The following is a 19,287-nucleotide window of genomic DNA, read 5'->3' as shown; positions in this document are numbered from 1 at the left end:
CCTCAACTGTCTGGTGAGGTAAGTATCCCTTCAGTTGCAGGTCTGTAGGTACCTCTCTTTGTTTCGCTATCCAGTAATACCTGTCTCATGCTATTCTAAAGACATACTGAGGGTCTTATCATGTGCAGTAGAACACTCTTTAGTCCAAACCCCACTTCGAGGTCCAACCTTTGGTCAGGGCCACCCTTACAATGATATGAAGAACAGCAAAAATAGATGAAAAAAATGTTCTGCCAAAATGGACTTCAGGCTGAGCCCTCTCTGCCACTGCTCTAAGACAGCCCCATAGTTTGCTGGGGGCCCAAGGAGGCCTAGTTGAGCACTGACTGAGAAGAAAACGGAATATTCGACTATGTATCTGTGCACGCTAACAGCAATACACTATTGTCAAGGCAAAGTAACTTCTGCATAAATCCATACAATGACAATGTTCATGGTCCATTGGCCAACTTTTGGAGTATCCTGGTAGGACATTGAGTCTGAGTTGTTTGTTTTAAAGGACAATTGCTTTGAATCAGTTAATATAGTGTCCCCTAAAGGTGAATTGCACAAGATCTTGGGCCCATCAGAACCATTCAGCATTCTAATATACAATACCATAATGGGAATAATAGGAATAGAAGGTCCTGGTTTCCCATTGGCTCTCTCACAGTTGGTGTTTGACATATTGGACGGATGGCACACTCGCAGCACAACTAACAAGAACTCACAACTGCTAAGCATGTTTTCATCTAGAAATTGGCCCAATCCCTGTGATTGGGCGAGAAGCTGATTCAGAAGTTGCTTGGAACTCCAGTTTTGAGATTTAACTAGTTCCTTATGTGAACAATCACTTCACAGGGGCATGAGTTTCTCAAACAGAACAACACAACATACCGTATTTTCATTATCAAATCCCACCAATGTGTAAATCTCTGGCCCCAGAATCCATATGTGCTTGTGTTCTGTTGGGCTAAGGGACAAGCTGGAGAAGACCAAAGCTTTGCTTGAGTAAACAGTTTATGAAATCTACAGAGATGTTTATTTTCCTCATCTTAATTTGCTTCTGAAGCTTGGCTCTCAATGAGCGGCCAGCTGGTTCAACACAGAGAACAGATACCGGGAAGTAGCACTGCACTTTACCATCTGTAGTAGGATACTTGGGAATGACTTGGAGATGCCGATCCGATGTCAGCTCCACCCAAGTTCCTGAAAAAGCAGGTACCATCTTGGTACCAGTTGTATGTGACATTTTGTCTGTTATAACATATGCAAAATTAAAGTTGCACCGCTCTTCCTGATAAATCCCTATAGCCCCGATGTTTCATAGGGATGCACAAAGTCAGGATTCAGTTCAGGGCTTAAGGTGGCCATAGATGCACCAATATTATCGTACAAAAGTGTGTAGTGGGAGACAAGACGACCAATATCAGTAAAAAGCCTTGGATATCAGTCATCTCCTTTGTGGGCATATTGGGGAAAGATCTGCTTATTTGGCAACCTTGCCAACAAATTGTATTTGGCGAGAATGGCACCATACTATAATGCAGGAAAACATTGCAGCTCGGGAAACAAGATTCCTTCGACCTAACATAAACCCACCCAGAACAGCACAAAGAGGTATCGTTGCTTCATAATGCATGTGTAATTTAAGTCACTTACCACAATAGTTATGCCAAATTAGCAGAAATCCAAGAGAGATATGGATATGGGTTTTCTGCCTTTGCGAAATTCTTCCACCTTCTTTATAAAGCGATAAGGCTAAGACATTTTTAAATGACTCTGGGAGCCCATAAGGCTCTTTATTTCCCTTTGATTTGCTTTCCCAAGCCTCACTGGGCACCCCAGGAAAGTGTTTGTGACAACATTAAGGCTTGATTGGAGGGATTTGATTCCTTTACACCAGCACAGTACAAACAAAGACACAATTAAAATGCACAGCTCAGCAGATTTCTTGGCTACGGTTTGGAGCAAGCAGGAAAATCAGTTTGTATTTAGGCTAGAAAAGCATAAAAATAAAAAGGTTCTATTTCACTGTATTATCTGCAACTCTCCAACTATAACTCCAAGAATCTGTACACCATTGTTTTTTATGCTTTTTCTCAGGGTCCCCAAATTTAATGACAAGGAAAAGTTCACAAACCCATGCTACACCAAATGACTGTCCACCCATGGCACTTCCAAAATGCTAATCTTTACATGTATCTGTCCTTTGTATTTTCCTGGCCCGACCAACATCCCTGGCTTTACCTAGAAGATGCCTTTATGCATGCACAATCAGAACACCACAAGGGAGCCTGAAATAAATGCAATTTCCCTATGCATAAAGCTCAAGCCCAAACCCAAGTTGAGGAGAAAAGTCAAAGAGCTGGAAATGATGCCTTCCTATTCATAGAAAAGTCACAGTTTCCATTAGAGACAAACGACAAAGTTTACAAGCTATAGACAAAGGGTAAAAAGGTGTTTTTTTTTTTTTTAATTTTGTGCACTCGTTGCAAAGGGCCTGCTTATTATACCTTGTCAAGCTAACTTACGGCCTCAAAGAATTATTACTTCCCAAGAGGTCCCAAGACTGGCCTTTGTAATGGGTCTTCTATCAAGGATCAAAATAATCACCCACCCTATGAGATGTAGTTGGTAGAATCTTGTTTCAGATGGTCTTTTGCTAGAAAATATTTAAACAATTAACAGCCTAGCTGAAATCTAGATCTACAGGATTGAACCTTGTGCTTGGAGACATCACAACTTACTTTTACTCAACGGACCCGCAATCTGGTTTGTATTTGGTTGGCTTATGAAGGCTGCATTACACATAGTAAAACAAACAAACACAGTAGGAGGTCACATCACAGAGCTTATTGTTTTTATACCAGGGCACATTTGTTTCCCACTAGGTAAAATCAGAAAGTGAGGTCATTCCTCTGCTTCCCGTCGGCTCTAGATCTGCAGTTGTTTTAGCCTGAATATTCCATTTGTGTTCAGGATCCCTTCTACACCATTTGTGCTCTTAGATACACATGAGGAGGTCTGTTATATGTTACTGCAGCTCTTCTGTAAAAGTATGACTATGAAGATTTTCATTCATCCAGATCATGGTATATCTAGTATAGGTAAATCTAAAAACAACTGGACTCAGCAAGTACAGTTGTTTTTAGATTTACCTATACTAGATATCTTCTGTAAAAGATTTTACGGCACAGTAAAAATTTTTACTGCACAGACCTCATGAAGCGCTTCTAATGGAACGTGCAGAAGAAAACGATCACCTAGTTGAGACCAGAGATTGGGAAGAGGTGAAACTGCCCTTGGAAGACACATGAAAGGGTCCCTACTTTCCTCAAACCCATGGGTGAAACAATGGTTCTGGTGGTATTATTTGGCACTACCCAGAGGTGTATTTTTCACCAAGAAATGACCCTCCAAATAGACAGTGGCAATGGTCCTTAGTTACCTTTCAAAAGAGCACCAGATCAGCCCATTCATGAATATCTCTCTCTAACTCTCAGGCCCAAATCATCTTCTGATTCTATGGTGTGCTTTCTCAGAGTAGTATACCGGCTCTCATGCACAGCTCTGGAGTCCAAGCAGAAGCTGGTGTCTTTACAATAAATCCATCACCGCTTAGAAACTGCCATTTCACAAGAATTTCAGAAGATAGAGAGATTTTACTCGTAAAGGATCAATGCATAACCACTAAACCATGTTTGCTTAAGTAAATACCAGTGACAAAGAGATAAAAGAGGCGGCTGGTGACGGTTGATGCAAACCCATAGACATGGACTACAGGATGATTTACAGAGGACATACATTGAAGTGTGAGGACTATTTGCTGTCAAACAGTACAACACACTATTGCCTATGTATCCATTGTTCATGGCAAATAACTCCCAACAAAGGAATATCCATTTGACCCCTGTAGCCTTAAATCATTCTGATGTTGACCCTATTTCTCATGTTGGTGCCACTGTGAAATGCTCATAGTGTTCTGGCCTGTTCTACTCTTAAAGAGACACCAACATGTTCCTAAAATAGACAGGAATGTGTCAGTAACTAGGAAACAATGGTCACAAAACCAAAAGGTTTTAGGCTGGTGGGCCCTGACATGGCTTAGTTAACAGGTAGGTACTCCAGGGTTGGTAGCATCACTTATGCTGGGCTGGAGGTGGTACCATCATTCACTAGGATGGAGTGTTTACATTTGTACTCCAGCCGATGAAACAGCTGCACCCCCTCCAGCCCAGGTTCCTGCAGCCTTCTTGGTCACACCCTCAGGCATTGCTGGACTGCATGAGACTTTCAGGCATTTTTTATGAAGGTTGCAGCCATTCTTGCCTATTAATACAGACGCTGTATTTCTATCAATTTTTATAGGAGGGTGTCAGATCAGCTGACTTTTTGGAGCACCCCAAAAAAGGGGGACAATTTGAACCCTTGAACTCTTAAACCCTCTGCAATATTTCTTACCTATTTTACATGGCTTTAGCTGCACCACAACAATTAAACTCTCATACTCTAAGCCAGTGGTAGGTACAGGGGATCATGCCCACTAGTTTACTGGAACAGACCATGTTTTGGTCTTGGGAAAAGTTTGGCCACAGTCCTTTTCACGGTGATAAGAATAAGATGAACAACTTCAAGCAACCGGAAACAATCAGCTCATGTTTCCACTGATAACAGAACTGGAAAAAAAAGCAGCCACATCCCCAAACAACTACTTTAGGCTGCAGCAGCCTTCAGATTTCATAGTCCTTTCTTTAGGAACCACAAGGGAACGTAACCAAATCCTGCCAAGAGCGGCCAGTGACTAAAAGTACCAAGCAGGCAGATCAGCAGCGAGTCCCTTGTTTGTATTCTGTACACCACTCAAACTTAAACAGACAGGCCTTGAGGTATAAACCATCTGCATGGGGGTGGTCAATGAATATTTACTGGTATCTAACCGTGTACAGCAGTGATCCCCAACCAGTAGCTCGTAAGCAACATGTTGCTCTCCCACCCCTTGGATGTTGCTCTCAGTGGCCTCAAAGCAGGTGCTTGTTTTTGAATTCCAGGCTTGGAAGCAAGTTTTAATTGCATAAAAAGTAAGTTTAGTGGCAAGTAGAGTCTCCTGTAGGCTGCCAGTCCACATAGGGCCTACCAAATGGCCAATCACAGCCCTTATTTGGCACCGCGACTTTTTCATGCTTGTGTTGCTCCCCAACTCCCCCCAACTTTACATTTGCATGTGGCTCACGGGTAAAAAAGGTTGGGGATCTCTGGTGTACAGAATCCAGCATTCCGTTCAGGGGTTTGACCAAGTCCCATAAATTTCTTCAGGATTTGGGGGGAATATTTATTTCCAATATTTGTTTTTATGTAGCCTATATGTGCAAGATGGGCGGTTAGCTTTACAGCTTTGGGGTCCTGGGTTCAATACCAACTGGGAATTACTACTTTTCAGCTCAGTTTCAGCTGCTCATACTGCCTGACATGCTAATTTGCTAAGGTTGAGAAACAAGAAAGTCCGGGTTCAATTTGACCATTCATGAACACGGCAAAGTGAGACTGATCCAATTATTGGCCCTTGGGCCACTACCCTGAAGCCACCTAATGTGCTCCTCGCCCAACTGGGTTTTTAAACCTGCAGGATATCAGTCCAGCAGGCCTATCAGAAATGGAGGAATGTCCCAATAATTACTGGAACCCATCTGAGATTATTAGTACCAATGTGACCTTGCACAATCTTGGCCAAAAGTGACGCCTATTTAAGTTATATGTACTGTCCCTTACCAACTATATCTGGGGGGTGGCTTGATAGACACAGACATGGGAGAGGACATTCAAGTGCCTTTTATGTTCTGATTTATTTTAAAACAAATTGCTGTCATTAAACTGAGGTAAGGAATGCTGCTGGTATGTCAAACCCATTGACTTATGTCAGTCAGTTTCCAACTAGGGCAACAAGTGGAACTCAACACATATGAAGGAGAGGCCGAGTAGAACAGAACTCAAAGGGAGCAAAACAATGTGCTGGAGATTAGCAAATCATTGAGAATACACTTAACATTGACGGACAGAATAAAATATATTTTTATTGTCATGTCCGCCCTGCCAGCGAGAGGCAATAATATTGTGGGTCCCTGCGTATATCCTAGGAAACTGTGTAAACTGCATTCCAAAGCTGGCACATATTACACACAGGGATGCTTTTAGCAGCTGTTATATAAGAAACATTCCTGGCGGGGCATGACAGCAAGTGGCCGGATGTGAAATTAAGAAACAGGATAATTCAATTTGCTGCCTGGTTTCTAGCGATGATTGGAGACTAAACTCATTTCTGACCCAGCTCTAAACACAATCATCAGCAGTGGATAACTCAGAGGAACCAGACCTCGTACAATAACAGTGCAGGTCCAAGTGAAAACCTGGTGGACTTAAGGACCACTATTCCACGTAATAAGTTTAGTGTTCTGCTCGCCTGCCATGGAGAAGCTCATAAAAGTTTTATAGAGGAGCAAAACACTTATAAACAAACGCAGATGCCCTCGCAACTTGGGTACTGTCGTGTAGGCGTAACTATGACCGATCCTTTCTGACAACAGATGAACCAGCGACGCTGGTTTCAATTAGAGCCCTACAGTTGCTTAGTGGAACAAGCCAGAGGGACTGTAGAACTACAATGGTCTCCAGGTGATGGAAACAAACAGTGGAATCAAGTCATTTTGCACCAAGCATAAAAACTCAAGGGTATACAAAATCCCTGGCACACCAAAGACATGGGCATCTTGTTTCTTGGCCATCATCTGCTTTCAACTATAGGTTCAACTGCAAACACTGGTACAGCGATGTCATTCAGGTCCTAACTAGACCCAGTTTTAACCCAAGTATCATCAGTGCACTATAAAGGTCATAATAAATAGCCTGTTAATTAGACGCCTCATGAGAACATTATTCATACCTGCTTGGGATAGGTCTTCACAAAACTGGACATAAAGTTCTTGTAAAAGTTTTTCTATAACTCTGCAAATTGGCTTGTTTGGGACCATATAGATCATGGATCCCCAAACTTTTGAACCCGTGAGCAACATTCAAAAGTAAAAGGAGTTGGGGATCAACACAAGCATGAATAATGTTCTTGGGGTGCCAAATAAGTGCTGTGATTGGCCATTTGGTAGCCCCTATGTGGATTGTCAACCTACATTGAGGCTCTGTTTGGCAGTGCACCTGGTTTTTATACAACCAAAACTTGCCTCCAAGCCTGGAATTCGAAAATAAGCAGCTGCTTTAAAAGCCACTGGGCGCAACATCCAAGGGGTTAGAGAGCAACATGTTGCTCACGAGCTACTGGTTGATGATTACGGATTTAAATCAGGTTCCAAAACATAAAACAGAACTGGAGCAGTCCTCCTTGTGTTGTAACTGGCAGGGCAGTAAACTGCCATTTATGCCTAATGTTGCTCTGACAGCCCCCATCACCCATTATAGTGAGACCATCGAAGGTGCAAGACTCTCCATTTGGCAACTGCTTGACAATATTTCACCAACCTGTGAGATAACACTGGCCAGAGAAGTTCAACTAACCTTGTATAAACATTCCTAGACCTGCCATGTCCTACAATTCTGGGTTCGAATATACTGCTGGGCTGGCCGCAGGATGTGCACCCAGTCTCCTTTCTAACTGGGTACCCTCCCTTTCTGAAGTGTGTCCTAGCATGAAAACGTCTCAACATATTTGCCCCAAATGAGACACCTTAATTGCCCGCCCCCCCATTCCTAGTAGTTACGCCACTAACAATGAAGATAATGGGTGAAATGATTTTTAATGCTTTCTGTTAAAATGTCATACTTTATTTAAAAAAAAGTATGTAATTGCACATGGAAAAAAAAAAAACACTAAAGAATGTAGTTTGTAAATAAACTGGAAAGCTGATGGTTAGTGGCCATGCCTGGAACATAAATCCTCCCCCTCTTAGAATTTCTCACTTTCTGTGAAAATTAGATTTAAATCACCACAAGCCACAGAGATTTTCTGTTATTTTTCTATTCTGGGCATTTAGTAAATATACAAAAAAGACGGCACGCACTTACTAAAGTCTAAAGACCAATGCAATCTTGTGTCGGATTCAGGCCCGGACTGGCAATCTGTGGGTTCTAGCAAATGCCAGAGGGGCTGCTGTATGGTTCCATAGAAATTTACCATATAGTGGGCATGTAGGGGGCTGTTTGGGCCTCTTTGTAAATGGAATGGCAGGGCCTATTTTGACTCCCAGTCCAGGCCTGGTCGGATTTACAGAAAGTTGCCATTCCTGCTCAACCCCCACAGCGTTTCCATAAGGAGACCCATTATCCTGGGTGATTTACTGGGAGGGTTCAACAATCAAATGAAATTCTTATAAAACATCCACAGTGACTGTAGGGAAAACAAACCTAGTTCCCTTCCAGTCCCACAGTCCCAGAAAGACCACCTCAGACTTCTCACAGGGACACTTAGGATCTAATTTCCCTAACACACCATGGGGTCAAATTCATTAGCAACCAATAATCCTAATATCCTGAGTGCAATCGAACTCAGGAACCCAGACAGCAATGCTAACCACTGTTATCCCGTTGCAAGTCTTGACTATGAGCTGAACTACAAGCAGCCCCCCATTCACATTACTGCACTTAATAACCCAACCCAGGCTTCTGCTTTAATACTCCTCACATGTGATGGTCTGGGATGAAAATCAGATCCACAACATCATCCTCAACCTCAGCCACTCATATTACTGGAGAACACAATGGGAATGGGAGGGCTGGAAGACACTTACCCAAGCCATATTTCTCCATCTACATCCTTTCAAAAATAGATTTTAAGTTCTATTGGAAACAAGTGCCACAAGAAGTCCAACTAGTGTAAGAAAAAGGTCTTTTGGCCCTTTAGCATGTATTGTCAACTCTACTCTAGCCTATTGGAATCCTTTTTTAACATCAGGGTTGTGTATATCTTGCCAAACAGATCCCAGAATTCCCAGCTACCACTCACTTTAAAGGGATCCTGTCATCGGAAAACATGTTTTTTTCAAAACACATCAGTTAATAGTGCTACTCCAGCAGACTTCTGCACTGAAATCCATTTCTCAAAAGAGCAAACATATTTTTTTATATTCAATTTTGAAATCTGACATCGGCTAGACATTTTGTCAATTTCCCAGCTGCCCCTGGTTATGTGACTTGTGCCTGCACTTTAGGAGAGAAATGTTTTCTGGCAGGCTGCTGTTTTTCCTTCTCAATGTAACTGAATGTGTCTCAGTGAGACATTGGTTTTTACTATTGAGTGTTGTTCTTAGATCTACCAGGCAGCTGTTATCTTGTGTTAGGGAGCTGCTATCTGGTTACCTTCCCATTGTTCTTTTGTTTGGCTGCTGGGGGGGGGGAAAGGGGGGGGGAAGGGAGGGGGGTGATATCAGTCCAACTTGCAGTACAGCAGTAAAGAGTGATTGAAGTTTATCAGAGCACAAGTCACATGACTTGGGGCAGCTGGAAAATTGTCTAGCTCCATGTCAGATTTCAAAATTGAATATAAAAAAATCTGTTTGCTCTTTTGAGAAATGGATTCAGTGCAGAATTCTGCTGGAGCAGCACTATTAACTGATTCATTTTGGAAAAAAAAAAAGTTCCCATGACAGTATCCCTTTAAGCTTCCATAGGCCAATAACATACTTACACATCAATTCTGCTTGCCAATGAGCTTCTGGGTATAGAAACAGTCATTTATAACCAAAGCACATTACGGGGAAAAACTGAACCCAGTTGAGGCTGTGGATAAGAACAACCACAATACTGCACCATGTTTTGCAAATAAAGTCTTTTAGTCATGCGAAGTGGCACATCTGGAAGCAGATATTATCCCTGGCACATGCCAACGGCCTTATGCTATACATGCCTGTTGGGGTTTTTTAAAAAACTTCTTTGTGATTCACACCCAGGAGCTGACTCATGTCTATTGGCCCACTGAGCACTTCTACATGTTTCCTCCCTGTGTCTCTGACTCCAATTATTTTGCTTATTTTGTCAGGACTTGTTGAAAGAAGACTAAGCAGAAAAAAAAATTAAACCTTAAACTTTAAGTCGCCCCTTCTCTCCTGTCTGTACAGTATCTGATTTACCTTACAGATAAGCAGGCACTCCATGGGAATTTAAGCCTGACCTGTGCATGAAGAACATTATTATGACTGTACCAATTTTTATTGTAGAAAAGGATATTAAGGAAGCCATACAAGGGCCAAGCCATTGTGCTCTACATCGAATGGAGGGGGAGCATAAGAAGGTCCTCCCACAGTATTTCTTTCTTGCTATGGTTCTGATTGTTCATGGATCAGAACAGAAGGAAGTGATCTGCATTACTTCCTTACCTGCTCACTTACCATGAACTAAGAGGGCGACATAGGGATAAAAAAGAAAAATAGGGAGGAAGAAAACACAGAAAATGCAGGAGACAGAGAGTAGAAAAGCATAAGATGAAAGGCCAACACAGCAACAGGGAAAGAAGATAAAGGTTGATGGGGGAGGTAAAGCAGCTAAAGATAAAAAATCCCCATAGATGCGACGATTCTTCTTTGGTGAAAGACTGATTTCAGTGCAGTCCGACCAATCTGTCAAATTATCGTGCGGTTAGTGGGATTCGAACGATCGCACATCTTACGATTTTTCCTCCAACATCTGTCAGAAAATTGATTGGCCAGGTTTAAAAATCTTTATCAGCCCCAGTGCAATCTATCTATGTTTGCAGGGCCAAGTAGGCAGCTACTCTTCAGTTTTGCTGGCAATATAGCCCGAAATGGTCTTTTTAGTTGATCGACACATCGTACATTTAAACGATCATTTCGAGATAATCGTGGTCTCACGATAACGATTGGATCTTTTAAAAATCTTTACATCTATGGCCAGCTTAAGGGAGATGAATCGGCTGGAGAACAGGGTTCATAAAGAAAGTGCAACTGAAGGTATAAGAAAATAAAAGAGCAAAATTAAAGGTGGCCATATACAGGCAGAATTAATCTTAGGTCCATTTAAACACAAATTCCGACCCAGTTGGCAGTTTATCTGCCTGTGTATGGGGCCCTCCAACGGCCCTACCTACCCAAAAATCAGCCAGATATCTTTTGAGCAGGCTTAAAGGAGAACTAAACCCTAAAAATGAAAAGGGCTAAAAATGCCATGTTTTATATACTGAACTTATTGCACCAGCCTAAATTTTTAACTTCTCAATAGCAGCAATGATCCAGGACTTCAAACTTGTCACAGGGGGTCACCATCTTGGAAAGTGTCTGTGACACTCACATGCTCAGTGGGCTCTGAGCAGCTGTTGAGAAGCTAAGCTTAGGGGTCGTCACTAATTATCAAGCAGAAAATGAGGTTGGACTGTAATATAAGCGGATTCTACAGGGCTGATTAATTTCGGATGCTAACTGCACTGATTTCTGTGCTGCCATGTAGTAATTATCTGCATTAATTACTAATCAGCCTTATACTGTGACATTTCTATTCTATGTGTACAGTATATTTTGAGTCGATTCCAAATCTCAGTAAGTGACAGCAGCACAGAGCATGTGCAGTGAATCTGCAGAAAAGAAGATGGGGAGCTACTGGGGCTTCTTTGGAGACACAGATCTTTACTGCTAAAGGGCTGTGGTTGCCTTGGGCTGGTACAGAAGCCCAAAACATATTGTACAACATTTCTAGCCTACTTCTTTAGTTTAACTTTCCTTGTCCTTTAAAAGTCCCATTAGGGAAAGGATCTCAACGGCTTAAGCTAGTGACAGTCTCCCACTGAAAATCGTATGATTGGCAATACACAAAGAGATATTATCGGCAGTCGAAATTTTCTAACCTGTCCGATCGACGCCGGATGAAAAATGTCGGGACTCTCCACACACGGTCCGCAAATCATACATATCCTAGTTTCGTACGATTGGATCTTTGCGGCTATGGCCAGCTTTACTGGTGTAGTCTCACAGGACACCCATACAATGTCCCTACCACGGCACTTTATCATTGGATTTATCACCTTATCATTTTCCAGCCATTTCGTCTGTAGATCCCAGCCTCATCGACTTACCTCCAAAATAACTTTAGAAGCTCAGGGAAAAAAAGAATCCTTGTTTATTAACATACCCATACTGCAACAAATGTACCGAAAATTATACGCAACGCCAAAATGACTCTTGTGAACTGACAGCTGGGTCATTAATGTAAGAGTTCATATCTTCCTTATGGCTACATCTGTGCCTTTGGCAAATCCGAGATTTAATTTACAAGAATCCAGTTTAAAATAGCTTAATGAGGCTCTCTCCCCCACCAAGCCGGCAAAGCTGATGTGGTGAAATAGCTGAGCTGGGTTTATGGCGAGAATATATTTATATACAGTATATATTTACTTTCTCATTTTCCCAACATGTGGAGGATATTCCTTTCATATTGACTTGTGTGGGAGGGAGAAAGTCACTAAATCTTAATCACTTTTCCCCCCAGATGAAAGTCGGGTGCAGAACCCTGAACTGGACTGAACATGGAACAAACCCAAGACCTCTGATATATTGTAATCCAAACAATGAAAAGAGGTCTGTGAGTAATGCAGTCACATACAGTAAATAAGAGGTTTCCATTCCACGGCACAAACCAAGGGCTTTTAGAATTCACATTACTCAGCAAAATACCAGATTTCAGTTCTGATCCCAAATGGAACCATTCCCGTCCCTGTGGTTCTCCCTCGCGGCTGCACTTTTGATTAATGAAGATATGTGACTGTTTTATATCTTGCCCGTGGTTCTAGGGGAAAATTCAAGGACTATTAACATGAGCTTCTTTGATCTTCACAAATGCTACTGTATAAACGGGAGCGGCTGAGGCACCCTCCATTAGTACGGATCTAAGGTACAATTACTACAGGAGAACATAAAACATACAGAGAGCCGGACATTATTTAAGGGGACTTGAGCATTCAGAGCCATATGCAAGCTTTCAAACTGTCAGTTAAGGAAAAACTCTCCGGTATGTTAGTGACGGCCCTTAATTCATACTGTGATGTTACTTAGACACTGGCGCCACTTGCGTTGTATATATTGAAGTTGTCTTTCAGGTGGTACAGTATCCGGTAGAGTTAAGTCTTAAACAACTGGACTTTCAGATTTTTTACTGAAAAAGTTTCACCACTCATCAGAGTGGCTTATTCAGTTCCACTCGAATGAGTGGTGAAATGTTTTCAAGAATACTCAGAAAGTGCTTTAGGCTTAACTCTAATACATACTGTATATCTAGGGTTGCCACCTGGCTGGTATTTTACAGGCCTGGCCGGTAAAAATGATGGTTGATCCCAATCTTATTAATAGGGAAATAAGATAAATATATAGGAAGGCCGGTATTTTTTTCCAGAAAAGATGGCAACCCTATGTATATCACAACCTGGATGAATGAGAATCTACATAGACATATGCTTCAGGCTGTTTGCCCAAACAATTGGAACAATATATGACCATGACTCTTTTGCATTATCTATTTGGTCAGCTGGTGGGCCCATCAGTTGGAATCCTACAGGGATCAGCCCATCCTGGGCACCTTTATTTCCAAGTACTACATAATATGGCTTCAATATATCTATAGTTGGTTCTTTCTAAAGGATACAAAAGCACACTAAAGACGTGGAGGTAAGAAGAGGGACAACATGTTTATGGGCTGTCTAACTGAAGGTTAGATGTGGCCTCCAAGATAAACGTTTGGCCTGTCTGCTGTTTATGTGTCTCCTTGCTCCCAAAACATTAGGAAAATTTGTCAGTTTAGCAAACATTAATATAGTCCAAAGTATCAGTCTGGATAGCTGGGTGTATTATTATGAGCAGATGTGCAGTAGCCTGTAAGATCTACCTCCACCACCACCGTGGCCTACAGAGACAGAAATGCTTGGATACATCACAATAAATTAGCTACACAAATCTGCTCCGCCACAAGATGTGTTTTAGCTTCAATGTGGAAGGGCTCTGGCCCTCATCGATCAGCGCTGGAGAGGAAAATATGGTGGATTGCAGCTAACGAAAAATTACATACCTGCTGAAAGATAAGCTGGACACTTATGACCTAATATGGAATCCCTGAATTACTAAAGATGACCCCATCTAGTCTGTTCATACCCCACTGTATAACAATATGGTAGAGTGCTTCCACCCCTGATCATGTACCCTTTGTGGTACCAGGTGCTACACCGGAGAACCCACTCCTGCCATGCGGGTCATGTAGGTACATAGAAGAAATTCCAGTGGCACACTGAATGCTGAAAAAAGTGTTAAATTTATTCACCCAAATACATACAGACAAGGGCCCTTGTCTGTATGTATTTGGGTGAATAAATTTAACACTTTTTTCAGCATTCAGTGTGCCACTGGAATTTCTTCTACATACCCCACTGTATGTGATATATCTCTATTCTCTGCTTATGTAGGTAATTTTACTTGATGACACGGTGACAGAAAATGTATGCAACATGTATGTTTTTTTTTGTTCTTTCTTTCATTTTATTTTCATTACTTTTATATTATTTTATTGTATGTTGTGACACAGGTTTGCAAATTACAACTATTCACTGGCATTTTGTATAAGATGTTGAACCTGAATAAACACAAAGTTGAAAAAAAAAAGAAATGCTTGGATTGATGTTACTCCAGTAGATAAGTCAGAACACACTTCATTCTTATTATTGACTAGTGGCATAGTGGGAAGTCATTCGAGAGCAGTGATGACAGGAAGGTGCTGCAGTTGCTAATGGGTTACAGACGTAAGACTGCTCTCCATTAATCCCAAGCAAGGTGAGCGTGGGTGTAGCTGTGTTTGTCTTGGCTCTCTGAACACCTAATCATTCCTTGTAAAGAATGTGCATCTGGGGCCATCGCTCTGGTGTGACCTCTACCAGCTGCACAATGCCCAAGCAGCAGCAGCCATTAGGGCAGATTAGTAACGTGGTTGATTTAAATAAATTTTACATAAATTTGGGACTCAGAGGAGAGTTCAATGCATTCTTTCATTATTCTAAGAACTAAACTAGGAAAGGCTTACCGGTACTGCATATTGGTTGCTATTGGTTACAGTAGTAAGGCAAGCTGGACCCCTTGTGTGTGTGTATGTATATTTATATATAGTAGGCTCATTGACTTTTACAGTGCTCAGCACTCATTCAGCACCTGAAGCCTAGGTCTGTATGGGAGTTCAAACAAAAATTAAATATAGGGACAGCACACTCAAATTTAAAAGGCAAAATGTTATTACATTTACAAAAAATTACACTCACATATTCAGCTACGGCCCAGTAATGGCCCTACTCGTTTCGACCACAGAAGTGGTCTTCATCAGGGGCAAAATCCATAAAGTGCCTTTTATCCTTTTCTAACACTTTATGGATTTTGCCCCTGATGAAGACCACTTCTGTGGTCGAAACGAGTAGGGCCATTACTGGGCCGTAGCTGAATATGTGAGTGTAATTTTTTGTAAATGTAATAAAATTTTGCCTTTTAAATTTGAGTGTGCTGTCCCTATATTTAATTTTTGTTTGATTATTTTGTGGAGACTTTATTTGGGCGGTCTCCAGGGGACAAGCACCTCACTATTAAATTAAAATTGGGTGTGCGCTTTCTAAAAAACGAATTTGCTGTATGGGAGTTCAGTCCAGCATAGAAAAAGATTCATTGGGTTACAATCGGCCCTTAGAGGGGGCACAAGAACAGGATAGAATGTCAGTATTCCAGACTCCATATTCCCTGCAATCCCTCCCCACATAATCATATTGGCCAATTTCAGCTAATTGTGGCCACGCTTCAGAACAGACCTTCTTATGCAGACCCACTGACTTCATGCATGTTGAACCCACCAACACCAGGAGTAGTGAGTGGTGCTCAGGGGACAACTGTGATGGAGAAGATCACTCCTACTGCCAATTACATGGGGCTATCTTCCTCATGCAAATGAAGGTTCCTGGCACTGATCCTTGTATTTTATGCTTAATTAAGCTTTTTAAGACCTGGTGCTCCTTCATTCAGTGTTGGTGGAAAGACACAGTCAAGCTAATGAATTACTCTGCTGTTTGTTTGTGTAGTTGCTGCTGCCGAGATAAGTGGATGGCAGGTTAGAACCTTATAATGCTCCTCTCCCCCAGGATTCCCAGGGCAAAGCTGTGTGTGGGGGAGCCTCTAAGGCTAAGCTCCTTTCATTATTCTTCCTTGGGAAAACATGGAGCTTTTCCCAGTAGTGTTGCGAGTTCCTAATTTCACTCCCTTCCTATATGTGCTCCCTCTACAGACATGGGGGAACAATACATAAGGGCTCGATTAAAACCACAGGGAAAAAGTGCAATTATTATGTGAACTGATGCCATTCATTAATGGTGTCCTTGTAGTGACGCATGGATCAATATTAGCCAGAAACTACCTAAGCAATCCTTCTCCTTATCCAACCAACACAACCCAGTGTGGCATCAATACTTGTATACCTGCGCCCACCCTGGTCCTCATAGACAGGAGAGGCTGGTGTGAGTATATAACTAACAGAAAGAGCGGCTGCAACGGCGGTAATTGGATAACGATTTGTTGTTAGATCAGTGGTTCAGGGTGCAGAAAGGACACCCCTACAGGTCCCGCGATTCACTGAGGATAAAGGATTTCAGGTGGAGCCCGAGGTTTACTCTAGTGATTTGCCGAGACGCTAAACTTCAAAAAGCCCGAGAGCAAACATTCATGCGACCTCCCTAACAGAGACCTGAGAAGAGTATTTGGTGGGGCCCGACAAAGTTTTTAGTGTTATGTAAATTAGAGTACCCGAAAAGTATCGTTAACTGTGATAAGAGGTGAAAGAAAAGCACATCAATCGTGTACAGTAGTTTGTTATAGGTGAGGAAATAGGATGGGGTATATTTAGTACCCACACTATGATCTGTGGTGTTCCCGGTGGTCTATTATACTCACAGACAGCATTTAATTAAAGCACCTCTCAAATATAGGTATTCCGTCCCTAGTTCCGACCTTGTCTTTTTTTCTGCATGGGCAATAAAAAGCAACATGTGTAGAAGCATAAAATATCTTTTAATAAATAAGTAAAATTGCACTCGCAAGCGTATGGTTTTGGTTCGCATTAAAATCCGCATAAAATAAATAGGTAGCAGTTCCACAACGGCTCTTGGGCAGAACAAATAGAATTTATTTATTAATCTATTTGTGCTGCCCAAGAGCCGTTGTGGAACTACAACCCCCTAGAGGAACAATCCGGAGACATCACTGCTCGTATGGCATTCTAAAGGGGAAATCAAGTCACTTAATTTTAGGGACTGGTATCAACCTATACCTTTGCCACTATTTGTGGGCATTTTGCACCTATATGTGGCCGTCTCCTCGCCCTTTATAGAGACGTCTTAGTCAACTGTTACATTTCTTCGCTTCCAGATGTCTCCCAACTGTTCTCTTAGGTGAAAAAAAAGTAATTTCCCACTATAGAGGCTTAAAACAGATGTAGAAACCCTGCCAATACTAATAGAACATAAATAAAACATGAATCCTATCCTGTAATAAATGTTCTTATATCCCTCTGTGACTCCTGCCTGGGGGGGGGGGGAGGTTGCTTGATTTTGGAATTGCACACAGACACATGGAAGCATCATGGAAATTCGATGATGTGTGCTTTGTATATGTGTCACAAAGAGACATAACAAACACAGATTTTCAATTTATGATGCCACAATGGATGTGTACATGTAGCAGGGGTTCCATTGTGGCATCTTAAATGCTCAGTTTCTACAATATGAACTGTGCACATGGTTTTTTATGACAAATCACATATTATATGGGGTGACTAAGTCACCCTGAATGTCTGTAGCACTATTTTAAACATGAATGAAAGGGATCTCTGGATCTCTTGTCACTTGTAGTAACATCTGGTCTCCCATCCATTATGGAGGCCCCTTACAGAACTGGCCTTCATTAGTATAATGAAGCTTTTCTAATTAGTCATGTATACACACATCTGTGTAACCTACACATGTTTCAACTGAACAGGACTCATAGGGGTTATTAAGGGACTTCAAAAGGAGTTGCATGAATGGAGAAAGAGGTTTCCAAGTTTCACGTTTGGCCAGATAAGGGGCTGAACAATGGCACTGAAACAGACAAGTATGTCTAAATCAGTGATCCCCAACCAGTAGATCATGAGCAACATGTTGCTCTCCAACCCCTTGGATGTTGCTCCCAGTGGCCTCAAAGCAAGAGCTTATTTTCAAATTCCAGGTTTGGAGACAAGTTTTAGTTGCATAAAAAACAGGTGTACTGCCAAACAGAGCCTCAATGTAGGTTGACAAGCCACATAAGGACTACTAAATGGCCAATCACAGCACTTATTTGGCACCCCAGGAACATTTTTCATGCTAGTGTTGCTCCCCAACTCCTTTTACTTCTGAATGTTGCTCACGGGTTCTAAAGGTTGGGGATCTCTGGTCTAAATAGACAAAGCCAGCATCCTTAATTGTGTGGCCCCATACTGCTAAGTTAGCAGATCCCTCTTCCCCTAAGGGGGCCCCAATTATTAGGTCCCACTGGCGTTATCCCCTTGAGACCTGCAACATGGAGGTGGTGGCAGTGGACCAATGAGAAGAGAGTTAGGGGGTGGCAAGTGGTTTGGGGGCGTGTAGAGTGCAGTGTGGGGGCTCCATTGCAATTTATGCACCCAAGCAGTTAATACTGAGTTCCACCGATGACTGACACCTTGGGCAGGAGGCTCTGGAATATCAAATTAAAATAAGTGGCCATACCGCATTATGCCAAAAACCAACCCATCCCACTCTCCTGCAACCCACAAATTGCACCCTTGAGCCTCTTGCGGCCACAATCTGCCTGGGGTTCCTTTTACCTCCCTGGTGGTACCTCTGTAAATTAATCTTAACTCCAAACAATGCTGGTTACACAGGGACAAGGTCCTTTTCCCTGGCCGAGCAATGCCCTGTGAGCCAAATATCCTAACAACAGAGGGCCATGCGAAGCTCAGTGATCTGCAGGACAGGAAATAAAGGGCGCAGTGGGAAAGACCATCATTCAGGGTGGGAGGGGGGGGGTCACACTGACTTTAAATCATTTAGATGGTAAACTCTATGGAACAGGGAGGTAACAGTGTAGGAAATGGCAGATATCTAAACAGCTATCTGTTTATGCAGTTACTGATATGTATTGTTGCATTGACCCTTTTCAAGGGAGGCCCTCTTGAATGAAAGTTTCATTTAAAGAGACAGTGACCAGAAAGCCCAGAGACAAACAGTGAGATACGTGCACA

The 19,287-nt window shown here is 42.1% G+C and overlaps 1 protein-coding gene across 5 annotated transcripts in view; it reads right to left on the bottom strand.

The window, feature by feature from the left end:
* LOC108699894 (ras-specific guanine nucleotide-releasing factor RalGPS1) overlaps positions 1 to 19,287 on the bottom strand; it is a 146,940-nt gene that overhangs the window by 37,427 nt on the left and 90,226 nt on the right. The window lies entirely within an intron of this gene.

This window comes from Xenopus laevis, chromosome 8S, assembly GCF_017654675.1.
Source record: "Xenopus laevis strain J_2021 chromosome 8S, Xenopus_laevis_v10.1, whole genome shotgun sequence".
Lineage (NCBI taxonomy): Eukaryota > Metazoa > Chordata > Amphibia > Anura > Pipidae > Xenopus > Xenopus laevis.
The sequence above is the reverse complement of the archived record's forward strand: the minus strand, read 5'-3'. Positions and strand labels throughout refer to the sequence as shown.